This window comes from Giraffa tippelskirchi, chromosome 3, assembly GCF_054371585.1.
Source record: "Giraffa tippelskirchi isolate mGirTip1 chromosome 3, T2T-mGirTip1v1.2.pri, whole genome shotgun sequence".
Taxonomy (NCBI): Eukaryota; Metazoa; Chordata; class Mammalia; order Artiodactyla; family Giraffidae; genus Giraffa; species Giraffa tippelskirchi.
In genome coordinates, this window is record NC_137277.1 from 102,198,860 (window position 1) to 102,212,738 (window position 13,879).

A 13,879-nucleotide genomic window follows, 5' to 3' on the forward strand; every position below is an offset into this window, starting at 1 on the left:
CAAAACATACCAGACTTACTAATCAAAATATCCTCCAAGTTTAATACGCCTAAACTTTCACTGGAACACAAAGGACTGCATCCAGAATCTCTAGCTCCTTCTCATTTTAGTAAAGTCTCTGTCTCTTGACAGTTTTCAATTTTATTACTTAGTTACCTCTTAAAGTTTCTCTCCCAGACTTTCTGTGCTTTCCCTAAGACAATAACCTCATCTCACAATGAAAGGATATGGGATCTACTGGTCTTGGACATAGGTTGATCACGGAACCTGGTCAAGGAAGGAGTAAGGGAGAAGGACGAATCCAAGACAATTCTGAGTGTTGCGGACAATGGTGGTGCTATTAATAAAATTAGAAAATTAGGAAGAGAGCATGCTTGAAGGAAGTGGTAAATAATAAAGCAAGATTCTGTTTTATTTAGAAATTTATGGCTAGGTAGTCTTCTGACCTTCATGAGTGGCTTTGGCACAGTGTCGAGAAGTAATCCACACTTCAAGAGAGTAAAAGTTGGTGGACGGTGAGATGTGCACTAGAGATATAGAGGACATTGTAAATATTTGACAACAAAGGTAAAACCAAAGACAAGATGTTGTCTTGAAACTGAAAAGGGAAAACATTTTCTATGGCAGAAAAATTATGCCTGGGTTGAAAGGCTCTAGAAAAGTGAAGGACAAGCACATTCAAATGAAAAAAACGTCACTTTCTTAAGTAAAGACGGAAATTGAAAGCAAAGGATAAAAGTTGAGGTTCTGAAGTAGAAGGTGGTATTCACAGCAGATAAATTCCATCTTCTCATGAAATAGTAGCCAAGGCAATTTTCAAAAGTGGGCTGTTCTTTTAAGCAAGGTAGAGATTATTTCCGAGTTGCAACTGAGAAAAATAATGAAATCACACACATACAAACAATATGTAAAAAGAATCCTGAGAAGTAGTGAGAACCTGGCAATGGTGTAAACTTATTCTACCCTTACAATTCCAAAATGCCCTGTTAGAGTGGAGTTTCAGTTTCTAATTGTTTTGTCCATTTCTGGATGTTTAATCTCATAATAAAATTTTAAACACCATGTCAGAATTAATGTGTTTGAAGCCATCCTGTGCCAACTTTGTAAAATTTTTCCTTATGATAAACTGAAAACTTTCTCTCTGTAACCCTGGTATTAATCTATTAGGAAAAAAACCCTATGATCTCATTAGGAGTCCTTGTTATGTGCTATTGCATCCTTTTTTGCTTTAAAACTCTGGACTAAACACTTTCTTTCATTAAATAATTTCTAACATCACTGAATTTCTTTCATCTTCAACAAGGAAAAATACACATTATTTTGCCCAAAAACTGCACATACATTTAGAAATAACTCTAAGCTCAAATAATATAAATTACTACAAAGTAATTTTGTACAAAGTTACAACAAAGTTCTATTGCTTGATTTACTTTCTGTTTTCTACATGTTTATATAAAAATTTTGTTTAGCTGGAACTCTATTCAATCAATTTAGATTAGTTCATACTAGCATTTCCAAAGATACAGTGTTGTGAGGAAAAGATGGAGATGAGGAATCAGGAATGAGATTTATAAAAGATCTTGAGAAAAATATTCAAATAATTTTTATTATTTGAAATTTTTAATTCTTGATATTAGGAGGAAATAGGATTATATATATTAATCCCCTATGAGTTAATTTCTTCCAGGAGTGGGGGTGGCATACTTTAGAATAAAAGTGGCTCTTTCTTATCATTCTCATTGCATTTTTCCAAATAAGACAATGATTGAAAAATTACATTTTATGATCGATATCCTAGATTTATCAGCTTTTTCCCCCACTATCACAGAGTAAGTCCACAAGTTTATGAGCATTTCCTCTACTGTGAATGCCTATATTCATTAAGTTATACTCCTCACACTATGTCTAGAAAAGGTTAACTCACTTAAACAATATGGTAATAGTATTCTTCATAGATTGATTTCTTTATTGACCACAATTTAGATTAGTTATTTATATACATGATAAAATGTGGGAACATTCTAATATATTATAGGACTCTTTTTCTTTGAAATTTAATATAACTCAGAAAATAACCTTCAGAGAATGCAGAGTATGCATATAAAAATTCTTTGTATAATATTAGTTTCAAAATCATTGCAATTGGCTTAGAAATGTTGGTAGAACTTAAAAGCTATCTACACGTTTAGTCAATAAAATAGTTTATACCCAGTATTCAGTCCATTTTCTACACTAAAGCTAGTCTAAATATTAATGAAAATTGCAACAGAGAGAATTGCATTAGTTTCTGACAAGATTACAGACTGCAAAAGGAAATTTACAATCACTTGTCATAGCCTAGGCCAATTCAGAATCCAGATACCCTCTGTCTTGTCAAGGGTTTTACCTTAGGCCATATATACCCTTCCCACCTGCCACATTTTCAGTAGGAATTTTCAGAACAGATTTATTAATCCTTCAAAAGCTTCCATAGTGGCATAGTCTACACTGATTATCTAAAATGTTCAGAATACTTTAAAAAAATTAACCATTACTAGAGTGAATTTTTCCACCTTTCTTTCCCCTTCTCTACCAAGGAGCAGAAGTGAATGGAGAACCCAAACTTTTAAGCTTCCTCTTTCAAAATAAAATCAAACTAGTATATTTGAGCAATTTAAGCTGATTCTAGCAAACTATTATTAGGGTTGTAATTTACTGTTTCTTTCAGAAATTAAAGCCTACTCTGATTTTTCTCTTCTTCATTGTATTAAGAATTTAATGCATATTTAATTTTTGTCTGTGATTGTCTATGATTAATTCTAAATAATGTGCTATTTCAATTCCAATCATTCATTTGATTTACATTATCTGGCATTTTCAGCTTTGATTCTGTATTTCTTCAGTCTTCTTATCAATGATCATTTCGAATGTATCCCACCCAAAATTAAGATTCTTAAATTCTACATAGTACCTGCAACTTTAGGTTTTATTATATTTGTGAGAAGTGTTTATGAAAATATCAATAATTCTTTCAATTGTAGGTTGATATTGCTTAGAATGATCTATGATTCACTTACTGTGTGCTAAGGATTGCTTTAAAGTCTTTGTATAAATAATTACTTTAATTCTCAGAACAACCTTATGCAGTATTGTTATTATCATTATTCTAATTTTGCAGATGAAAATTGTGGCAGAGAGTGTTAGTAACTTACACAAGATCAAAGAGCTAGTGGATGGGAAAGATAGAAATTTTAAGTCATGTAGCTCCCAGTTTCTATACTCTTAACCATGGACACTACTGGATTTTCATAAGGTAGGAGTTTTGGGGGCCAGGGCCAAAACTCTATTCTAAAATGAGGCCAATCATTCTATTTTTTGTAAAATTCATTTTTATAGATAGCTGTTATAGAATATGAGATTTTGATAAGTCTATTAGAGAAAGATTATCAACTTTGAAGTCAGCTAATATAGGCTTGAATTCTCTTTTTTATAAGTAACCTATTGTATGACTGAATTGGAATCTTTTTCTTCATTTCTCTGGCCCCGTTTCTTTGCTATCATGAGGATTAGAACAGTGACATATAAAAGGTAACCACACAAAATCTGGTTCATAGTAGATTTTCTCTCTTTTCCCTACAAGAATAAAAAGAAATAACCTATTTTCTTTATTCCTCTGTTATTTCATATAGGTATAGCCTGAAGAAGTAAAGGATTGATGTCCTTGGTCTAGGGCTGGAAAAAAGCTAGGCATTTTATATATTGATTTGCAATATTTAAGCTTCCTATATTCCTGTCTGTGAATTAATTAGATGTGTCACAATAGATGCACTCTTCCCTTCTCTGCCCCAGAGTTTTAATCTTCTGCCTGAGGAATGAGCATTTTATTTTACAGATTTTACTAGAACCAAGCATGGGAGAGGGAGAAACACTCACCACCATTTTACAAACAACTCCTACTTGCTATAGTTTCTGAAAGTTTGTTCTTTGTGAGGAATATACATAGCCAGTTCAAGTTCCATGAGATTAGTGAAATGCTTACATAAATTATTTTAATTGGAGATTATATCTATTGACAAAAGACTCTACTGAATATTTCAATGCAACAGGGATTACGTTTTTGTCTTAACTCATCTGCCTTTCAGACATACCATAAGGAAACCTATGAAACTTTTGAAAATAGAGAAAAATCCTACTCAGCACCAAGAGTACATTTTGAGTATTAATATATGTGGTCAGTTTGAAGGAGTATAATGAAAGAAACTAAAAGTGAAAGTGTTAGTTACTTAGTCATGTCCGACTCTTTGTGACGCCGTGGTCTCTAGCCCACCAGGCTCCTCTGTCCATGGGATTCTCCAGGCAAGAATATTGGAATGGGTTGCCATTCCTTTCTCCAGGGGATCTTCCCAACCCAGGGATCAAAACCAGGTCTCCGGCATTGTAAGTGGGTTCTTTACCATCTGAGCCACCAGGGAAGCCAAGAAGTTAATATATTACCAGGGAACTGAGATGATATCTTCTGTTAATCTGGGCTTTGCTTCTTGTGCTAATTAGAGGTATTAAGGCTATAGTATACTTCCCAGGTCAGGAAGCAACAGTTAGAACTTGACATGGAACAACAGACTGGTTCCAAATAGGAAAAGGAGTACATCAAGGCTGTATATTGTCACCCTGCTTATTTAACTTATATGCAGAGTACATCATGAGAAACACTGGGCTGGAAGAAACACAAGCTGGAATCAAGATTGCCGGGAGAAATATCAATAACCTCAGATATGCGGATGACACCACCCTTATGGCAGAGAGTGAAGAAGAACTAAAGAGCCTCTTGATGAAGGTGAAGGAGGAGAGTGAAAAAGTTGGCTTAAAACTCAACATTCAGAAAACTAAGATCATGGCATCTGGTCCCATCACTTCATGGGAAATAGATGGGGAAACAGTGGAAACAGTGTCAGACTTTATTTTTTTTGGCTCTAAAATCGCTGCTGATGGTGATTGCAGCCATGAAATTAAAAGACGCTTACTCCTTGGAAGGAAGGTTATGGCCAACCTAGAAAGCATATTTAAAAGCAGAGACATTACTTTGCCAACAAAAGTAAGTCTAGTCAAGGCTATGGTTTTCCCAGTGGTCATGTATGGATGTGAGAGTTGGACGGTGAAGAAAGCTGAGCACCAAAGAATTGATGCTTTTGAACTGTGGTGTTGGAGAAGACTCTTGAGAGTCCCTTGGACTGCAAGGAGATCCAATCAATCCATCCTAAAAGAGATCAATCCTGGGCGTTCATTGGAAAGTCTGATGTTGAAGCTGAAACTCCAATTCTTTGGCCACCTGATGCGAAGGGTTGACTCATTGGAAAAGACCCTAATGCTGGGTAGGATTGGGGGCGGGAGGAGAAGGGGACGACAGAGGATGAGATGGTTGGATGGCATCACCGACTCGATGGACATGGGTTTGGTTAGACTCCGGGAGTTGGTGATGGACAGAGAGGCCTGGCGTGCTGCAATTCATGGGGTCGCAAAGAGTCGGACACGACTGAGTGACTGAACTGAACTGATACTTCCCAGGTGGTGTTACTGGTAAAGAATCCACCTGCCAATGCAGGAGATGCTGGAGACATGGGTTCAATCCCTGGGTGGGGAGGATCCCCTGGAGTAGGAAATGGCAACCCACTCCAGTATTCTCCCCTGGAAAATTTCATGGGCAGAGGATCCTGGTGGTCCACAGTCTGACATCATTTAGTGACTGAGCATGCACTATTACTAACGTGTGTGTGTGAGTGCATGTGTGTGTGTTCGTGTGTGCTAAGTCACTAAAGTTAAGCCTTAATAAAAAAAAAGGACTTAGTATCTCATTAATATGACAAACAATTCCTGTAAAGCTGAGCTTACTGACAGTAAAAATTGATAAATGGAAAGAAAACAGCCTAGTTAAAACGTGAATGATTTTAGACTTTTTGTGAAGTATTTGTCAAAAATTACATGTGTCTGGAGTGAAACTGTTTTTTTAGCTAAATATTTCTGTAATGCCATGAAGTTATTCCAGTGTTTGTATACATTTTGGAAGTATTTGAATTATGGGTTAAATTCAGGTTGTTGTTGTTTAGCCGCTAAGTCATGTCTGACTATTTTGAGACCCCATGGACTGTAGCCCACCAGGCTCCTCTGTCCATGGAATTCTCCAAGCAAGAATACCGGAGTGGGTTGTCCTTTCCTCCTGCAGGGGATCTTTCTGACCCAGGGATCGAACATGGGTCTCCTGCATTGCAGGCAGTTTCCTTACCACTGAACCATCACGGAAGCCCTAAATTCAGGTTAATTATGTGTTAATCAAGTTATTGTCAGCAAGAGATTTGAGGAGGACCATGGAAGAAGGCAGATGTTACATTCGCCTCACAGAGTGTTCTTGTTTTCTCTTTTTATCACTTATACATAGGTTTCAAAACAAGTGCAAAATCACTGAAATGATTCAAAAACATACACGATTGGCAAGAGAACACTGAGTATATGAAAATTAAAATAGACCTAGAGATTATTCCCTTTCCTGACAAATTTGCATGCTACTAATTCAATACTTAAGGCGGATGCTAAGACAGATTTTAAGAGTTCAAGGCATTATTGGTTATTTACCATAAGAATTTGGATTTTCTCTGTATAAAGCAAATTCTGAAATTATCTCCTCTGAAATCTAAAGTTCCCTACAATTTATAATATTAGGAAAATGAGTTGTTTTTAGCTAGCATCTTTTCCCTCATATTTTATTTTATATTTCACCCGGTTTCACTGTCTGGGTGATGATCATCTATGTAATATGTGTTAGGAATTTTCACTTGAAGGACCATGTATCTTTAAATGTCTTCTCTTTATTCGTCCTAGTTCTAACACATGTAATTTCCCCTTTAATTTGACATCATTTAACGGCACATTACACGTCAATGATGTGATCTGTGAATATTTACAATGTTCATGTCATTTTTATTTTCTAATCCAATTTAAGTAGCTCTGCTTTTTATGACATCATGAATTCTTCAGTCTTTTTGGTCTTTTTGGGACTAATTATTCCATTAGTTCCTTTGAACTAGCTCTGTGTTGTCAGTCATTTCTTGTCTTTTGATCATAAGACCTTTGCTGCCCTCCTTTGCATGTACAATCAGTTGTAGGTCTAAGCAACCTAGCTAAGGAGCAAGTACTAAGTTCTCCTCCTTGCAGCTTGTTGTTCCCAATTATTTCTGTCCAGAATGCACTTTGCAAGTAAATCTTCCTACTATAAAACCATGGCTTCTAATGTTCTTACCTGCTGAAAAATAAACTTGGATATATTTTAAAATATTTTTATAATAATAGTAAATATTTTATATAAAGTACTTGCACTTAAGACAAAGGTTTAAAGAAAAAAAAAAAAACCAGAAGAAAAGCAGACTAAATTTCACTTGCCGCAATATTACATGACACATAGTCTATGTTTATTGTTGAAAGCTGCTTTTGGCAGAATTACAAAATGTCCTAGATTCAACTTTTGAAAATTGTAGTCTTTCTTGGTACTTCCCATATCCATTTGCCTGCTAACTTATATAAAAGTTTATAGGTGTGATTACTTTTAAGTAGCATCAAGGCTAAAGGTAATTTAGAGTGATTTAAGCGTGACTTTGTCTTTAACCCTCTTGTTTCCTAGGAAATTTAACATTTCCTCTGTAATGCTAAGGAGCTCTGCTGTCTGTTGCTGCCCTCTGTAGTGATGACAGAGCACAGGATCAGTTCGTGATAGAATCTGACTAAAAATTTTCTCTAGAATGCAATTGCAGCCTAGTTGAGATTCACATATTTTCTGAAAATAAAAAGCCAATGGTTGTATTTTTTCATTTGAAGTGTTCTTCAGCAAGTACTAGACACTAAGAGCATAACCTGACTGCTTTTTTAAGTATCATTCTTAAATATTGCAATGTGATTCATTTAGTCTGATTGAAAGTACCAGTAAGAATACTTACATGTAAACTAAAATGATAAAATAATATATTTAAAAAGTAGATTTATGATTTAAGATTTCAGATTGGATGGCAACAACTAAGAATGGTCCAGAATTTCTGCCTTCATAGGCCAATTTTATATTAAGCCATTTAATTCTCCCTGAGGCTGTTACCTTACGGATCAAATGGGATCATTGTAGAGCTAAATTCATATGAGGAATGTAGTTTGTACTCTTCCCTGGTGGCTCAGACCGTAAAGATTCTGCTTTCAGGACAGGAAACCCAGTTTTGATCCCTGAGTCTGGAAGATCCCCTGGAGGAGGGCAAGGCAACCCGGCTCCAGTATTCTTACCTGGAGAATTCCATGGATAGAAGAGCCTGGTGGGCTACAGTCCATGGCATTGCACAGAGTCAGACACAACTGAGAGACTTTCACAAGATCTATCTATATAATAAGCATGTTTATTTCTTTAGCTAGGTTTAGTCTAATTTAACTATGAAATGAACTTCTTAGGTGGTGCTAGTGGTAAAGAACCCACCAGACAATGCAAGATACATAAGAGACAAGGGTTTGATCCCTGGAAGGGGAAGATCCCCTGAAGGAAGGCATGGTAACACACTCCAGTATTCTTGCCTGGAGAATTCCATGGACAGAGGAGCGTGGCAGGCTACAGTCCATAGCATTGCACAGAGTTGGGCACGACTGAAGCGACTTAGCATGCATACGCACAACTGTGAAATAGTTAAAATGTGTTCTTCCCTTGTCATTCCACTCTAAAACACTGCTCCCATTGCCCCTTCTTCTGGGAATAGGGTAAGAGAGGATTAATCCAAGGGACAGGCCGTTGCTGAGTTAAGAAGGAACTTACTAGGACCTGAGTCATGTCATCACTTCATAGCAAATAGATGGGGAAACAGTGCAAACAGTGGCTGACTTTATTTTTCTGGGCTCCAAAATCACTGCAGATGGTGATTGCAGCCATGAAATCAAAAGACGCTTACTCCTTGGAAGGAAAGTTATGACCAACCTAGACAGCATATTGAAAAGCAGAGACATTACTTTGTCAACAAAGGTCCGTCTAGTCAAGGCTATGGGTTTTCCAGTGGTCATGTATGGATGTGAGACTTGGGACTATAAAGAAAGCTGAGCGCAGAAGAATTGATGGTTTCAAACTGTGGTGTTGGAGAAGACTCTTGAGAGTCCCTTGGACTGCAAGGAGATCCACCCAGCCCATCCTAAAGGAAATCAGTCCTGAATATTCATTGGAAGGACTGATGTTGAAGCTGAAACTACAATACTTTGGCCACCTGATGTGAAGAGCTGACTCATTTGAAAAGACCCTGATGCTGAGAAAGATTGAGGGCAGGAGGAGAAGGGGATGACAGAGGGTGAGATGGACAGGGAAGCCTGGCGTGCTGTAGTTCATGGGGTCGCAAAGAGTCGGACATGACTGAGAGACTGAACTGAACTGAGTCATGTCTAGGAAGAGACAACAGAAATATGCACTCTTGAAAAGAAGGCTGGATAAAGCTAAATAGGGCTTATGGCCCTAGCTAAGTGGCTCGAGGCTCAGGGCAAAAGGTTCTTGGCAGAAAATCTCAGAGAAAAGCCCTACTATAAAAATAAGGCCATCTTTGCTAGGGTTAGGTTGTGGCCAGAGAATGGCCACCCTTTGAAATTACAGCTAATTTCATCTGATGTCACTTTAAAATTCTTCTATATTATACAGTCTTTTATATTATAAATTATTTTATAGTATAAAGATGTGAGTTTGTGTACTAGTTCTGCCATTTACTGGCTGCCTGGTTATCCTAGAGCCAGTCTCTTCGATTTCTCTTCTTCCTTTGTAAAACTGGGGTTACTTGTGAAATAATATTGCTAAAACGCCCAATCTAATGTATGTTATCAAAAATAGTAGATATTTATACTTACCTGGTAGGGGAGGTACCATGACCATGAAGATGGTTTTCCCAGTTAGGTTTATTCATTTCACACCAGTGTGCTGATCCCTGCAATTTCCCCAAATGTGGGAAGCCCAACTGCATAATTTGTTGTAGTGGGGGATGGTATTTGCATTAAAAATAGCATTTAATAAAAGTTAACTCATTTTAAATCTGGTCAGAATAAGAGCAGGAACTGGGTAGGTCAACCAGCAAGTAACATCAGTGAGTTTATTTAAGGAAGACCAAAAGAGACCATGAAACTTTTCTGAATTTCTGGAATTATATGACCTATGTGATTGCCTGATATATGTATTTCCATAGAAGAGAATTCTAGAATTGACTGGAAGACATTGACATGTGGTCAGGGATCAGATTTTGTACCATGCTTTCTATGAGTCAGTTGCCATGTTTAAACTTCTATTGACTTATACTTTGATTTTTCAAAGACACCATCCCTGAGGTATAAGTTCAGCCTAAGTCTGACTGTGACTCCACATGTCTGACTGTGATTCCAAGATGTGTTTAGTTTGTGGAGGTAGCTCATATGATTAATATTTCAATGTTAAGAGAAAACTTGCCTAAATGACATGTGGCATAATTAACTGACTTTTTTTTTCTGTTTAGTGGCATTGCCATTGGGAATTTTTATGGAGATCATATTCAGCTTTCAACGTAGTTTGAGGGAATAGTTGCAAAAAAATTAGTGATTATTCGATAGACTGTGTATCTTTTTTTATTTCTTTTAGCTTAAAAAACAAGTGGCCAATTTTACAAACTCACCTCAACATAATCAGCACTTAAAATGTTGGATGAGGAAAGGTTGAGGGTTTTGGAGGGTGACTGATAAAGCCAGGATTCACTGGCCTTCTTACATTGTCTCAATTTTCTTTTGAAAACAAGAGAATACAATAAACATTTAAGTATTTAACTTCCATAAGTAAAAGTAAGAAGTGATTTATTTAACAATGTTCTAAATGAACTTTGGAACTGATGAAAATAAACATATGGTCCTGGAGATAGAATATCTGGTGGTTTTGAGTCACAAATGTGCTACTTCCTAGATCCATCACACTGGGCAAAATTCTATGCCTTTCTATGCTTTACTTTTCTCTATTTTAAATGGAACAAATTATAGATCTAACAACACCATGTTGTGAGGAGTAAGCAAGTTAATTCATGTGAAGCATCTACCTATATTTGTAGTCTTACAGGGAAACAAAATAACACAATATAAATCCAAGGTTTAGAGACAGTTACTGTGTGGCTCAGACAGTAAAGAATCTGCCTGCAATGCAGGAGACCGGGGTTTGAACCCTGGGTCAGGAAGATCCCCTGGAGAAGGGAATGGCAAACTACTCCAGTACTCTGGCCTGGGAAGTCCCATGGACAGAGGAGCCTGGTGGTCTGTAACCCATGGAGTCGCAAAGATTTGGACACAACTTAGTGACTAAACAACAAAATAGTGACACAAAACAATAAGGAGGTTTTAAAATAGTTGTCCAATTAGATAAGTTTTTCTTTGAATGATTATAATAAGGGTATTTATTATGCAAAGTCCATAGAATAGCAATTTTATTTAGAAACCTCTGAAACGTTTTAAGAAAAAAATTGAGCCATAGACTTTGAGCATCTCTACCAGCTTAATGTTGCTCTTGGCTCTAAGGGTGTTCTTCAAAACATTCAGCGGTTTGATGGCAACCATCTCCATTTTCTAGGTGCATTTAATAGTATATGTGTTTTAAAGCCCTGTGCTTATTACATTATTGGTGACTGGATACTTGTAAAAAGTTAAGGTGGTTGTTGGTAGTCGGCCTCCTTGGTGATGCCCCCTATTTTTTAATGCCTGCTTTTGTAGAGTGCAATTTAATCAATGTTTTAACTGTGAGTCAAAAGTACATATTTTATGAATTCTCCTTAAAGGTTTATGATTTTTTCTTTTACTACTAATATACAAAATGACCATTTTATGTCTCTAATGATTGTGTCTCAATAGCCCAATACAATTACTAATAGAGAACTACATGGTCTGAAATGAGCTCTAATATAATTATTTCTATCCCTGGGTTGTGGATAATTCAATCTTCAGTTCTGATTTACTCAGTTAAACATGGTGGATTCACACACCCACAGTCCCAGGTATGTATCTAAAGAGGCCAACTAGTATCATGAATAATCATTTCATTTTGGTATTTATCTAGTCAAAATCAGGTTTCTGAAAGCCTTATACGATTTTTCTCAGGTGCCCAATATTAATGAAGGAGAAGAAATTTATATGAAATACTTAGGCTTACAGGTAATTGAAACAGTCTGCCAAAAGTATAAATGGAACTTCAAAGTTTGTATTTTAATTTTTTTCCAAGTGAATTTACAAAGCACTATTTTCAAAACATTCTCACCAGCAACACATGTATGTTCTTTACTGTACTGAAATTTGTGCTGTATTATAGATTCTTAGTAAATATAACAATGAATATCACATAAATGACTGAAATAGAATAATGGTGATATGCTTTGATCTTGTTTAAAGAGTTATTCTGAAGTTCCAGTTCACATAGCCTTCTACTCCTCTTTACACTACTCTGTAATTTCAAGAATTTAGAACAATCAACTTACTCTGCTGCTAAAGAAAACTTTGAGAGTAACTGCTATGATTACACGTTTGCTTAACACCAAGGTTGCTAAGCCCCAAGAGCTAAAGGAAACATTGAATCGTGAAGACTATTCATTGAGCTTTGCTATCCAAGAGAATCTATTTTGTAAATATAGCACAAAATACTTGTAAATTCAACTGACTTAGAATATTTTTTTCCATTCTTTGCTATGTTACCTGAAGTGTCTATAAGTAGAACTATTCCTCTGGGTTCGAGTATTATCACAATCATTACCTAGAAAGTTAAACTGTTACTGCACATTAGCCTATGAACACATATGATCTTATCAAAGATGTATCTCAAACAGTATTCTCAAGAAAAAATAATATATTGGAATAGGAAAAACCTAATTCATGGATTATTCTGAAAAGGGCAACTTTGAGTGGCATAAGCAATATAGAGTTTAGCCCTGATATAAAACATTGTTATCTTCATGTTGATGTTTGGCAGAAACAATCTCAATTGTATAAAGCAATTATCCCTCAATTTAAAAAATAAATTAACTAAAAAACATTATTATCATTATAATTGGTTCATCAGTGAGCCCAAGTATTCATTCCTTACAAAAAAAATCAAAGGAGATATTACTTACATTAAAATGAAAAATATGTGAGTTCTTTGGATTTGATGAATGATTTACCAAATATTTATTACATATTTTTTGGCATTGGCTATTTACTATGAAGCTTATTTCTAGTGGTGAGATATCTCCAAAATAAATAAAATATGGCTTCTGGTCCTTAAAACACTTCTCAGTTTAAAGGAAGAGACAGCTTTTACACAAATAACAGTGGACAGTAAATGATACAAGAAGCTGAATTTCTTGAGTAAGAAGGTTAAGGCCACATTTCAAGTTGGAACACTGGGAAACTAACTGCAATGTAGCCTTTCCAACTGTTTTTCAGAAGGTACTATGGAAATGTATAAGAAGGGACCACTTTTAAAATCAACAAAACAAATATAAAGCATTTACTCTTATAAAAATATATTGTTTCCCAAAATAAAAAAAAAGTTGTAAAAAATCCACACTGTAAATAACTGCATAGATGTTAATACTTGTCCTTCCTTGAAGACATACATATTTTTTCCCTCAGTATGGTACCATTCTAAAAGAACTCTTTTGTAATTTACATTTTAATTTATCATGAACTGCTTCCCATGGTAATAAAATTCCATGTATAGTACTTGAATATTCATCATTTGTTTTATTCATCTAATAAAAAAAATTGCTCATGGAGAATTCACTATATTCTTAGCATAGTCATGGTCAGGGGATACAATGTTATATATCAAAGGCATGTGTTACCGATGGCACCCAATCATAGTAGAATTTTGATGTTAAAGGAC

General features: G+C 35.7%; 1 pseudogene; it reads left to right on the forward strand.

The window, feature by feature from the left end:
- The first annotated feature begins 9,862 nt into the window (after positions 1-9,862).
- Positions 9,863-10,017, forward strand: LOC145543981 (U1 spliceosomal RNA; annotated as a pseudogene).
- Positions 10,018-13,879: the final 3,862 nt, after the last annotated feature.